Source organism: Typopeltis vanoorti, chromosome 13 (genome assembly GCF_054136105.1).
Source record: "Typopeltis vanoorti isolate ZY-2024b chromosome 13, IOZ_Tvanoo_1.0, whole genome shotgun sequence".
NCBI lineage: Eukaryota > Metazoa > Arthropoda > Arachnida > Uropygi > Thelyphonidae > Typopeltis > Typopeltis vanoorti.
The window spans coordinates 26,865,221-26,867,137 of NC_143561.1; positions in this window are offsets into that span (position 1 = coordinate 26,865,221).

The following is a 1,917-nucleotide window of genomic DNA, read 5'->3' on the forward strand; positions in this document are numbered from 1 at the left end:
GATCCTAGAGAACTTTCTTCCTCCAGATTTAAGTAAGTTGTAATATTTCCTCCTCATCTGTTCCATTTCTTAATGAATGATATATGAGATAAATAAAATAAAGTTATAATTTAAAAAAAAATAAATACAGTAGAGAAATGCATGTTTACCTGAAAAAAGAATTAGAAATGGAAAATATTCGGAAACGCATCTCAAACACTGCTTTGTTGAACTGTATCTAAGTGCTTAGAGCACGTGCGAACCGAACACGAAAAAATGTTCAACAGTAACATTACATACATGCGCAATTCGTGTTAACGTTACGATTTTCTCGTGCAAGTGTATAGGCTATGTAAAATATAAATTGTAAAAAGACCTAGGTTTTCAGCGTTCTAGTGCATGTTTCACAACATAATAAACCTGAATACAATTAATATATTTATTTTGATTTTTCACAAGTTTTCATTATTCTGAAATCATTAAAAATTAAAAGAATAATTATTATGTGTTTAAGAGAATTATTCGTGCATTTGTTAAGTGTGTGTGTGTGTGTGTGTGTGTGTACGTGTTTGTATCCTTATGAAAGTTAATTGTTTGGGAATTATTTGGTGTACATAAAGTGTATTGAAAAATTCCAAACATTTCTCAGCATTTTCGTGGTTCACATGCTGCTAGATAAAAATAAATAACACCAACCTGAAGCCATTATACAAGTTATTTATTACAGCAAAGAGACAAGCTTACAAACATATAATTGCATTATTTGCCTGCAATGTACAATTACATCACATACTGGATTTCTTTTAATTTCAAACTGTACAAAATTCAATAAATACCAATAACTTATTAAGCCAGACCTAACTTACTCCTGGAAAGATTAGAGTAACTAAGGTCATTCTTTGATAGGAACTTTAGTGTTGCTTGACCGCGGTTTAAAAAAAAAAAAAAAAAAAAAAAAAAAAAAAAAAAAAAAAAATTAATTTAAGAAACTTGAAGACATTCTACTGTAAAGATAAAATTACAACGTTTATTTGAAACGCACAAAATACTCTGATAATCAGAAGTCTATACATCATCATGTCCATGTACAGTACTCCCTGAAGAAAGAGAAAAACAGAGAGATAATAGGATTTTATTCATCCTTCGCAAATATACCGCTTGCCAAAATCATTAGTATAATACACTCCATATGAATCCTATTAAGAAAAAAAAAATCTATGCAAAATAAAAAAAAATAAATAAAATAAAACTTTACATTTTATGAACAGGAAAGTTCTCAATAATAATCTCTTATTAATTAAAGGCATTCTAGTGCAAGGATGGTAATTATATAGCAGCAATTTTTAATGACAACCTAAACGTTTATCCAAAGCTCACGCACTACAATTATCATCTTATATCAGAATATAATAAATTGATATATTTAGTTTCTTCCTTGTTATAAACTTTAACTCCTTAAAATAACAGACTATAATTCATATCATAATTATATCCAGGTCACCAACGCCAGACCACATGATAGCGTTCCTCAAGTAAGAAACACAATAGTTACTTTCGGATATTATATCACTTCATTTAAAAGATTTTTGAATATAAGAATACACCGCTAACATGCATGGGAACAAATTTGTAATGAAAAAAAAAAAAAACTTGTGATTGGCTTTAGTTTAGTATATATGTAAGTCAAAAATAGCCAAAATACTTTAGAGCTTCAGTAAAAACATTTTCCCATCCCTACTCTAGTTGTATAAATGCACTTTGCTGTATTTTACAATAAGAATGTAAAATATACAATAAGAAGCATTCGCGATGTTAAATTTAATATTAAGCATCATCATCTGGTATGTAGAATTCAAATGCTAATTCAGATCATCATTTTGTGATATGTACCCTGAAGGGTGTACAGGATACCATGACATTACTACGTAATTCAGTTTA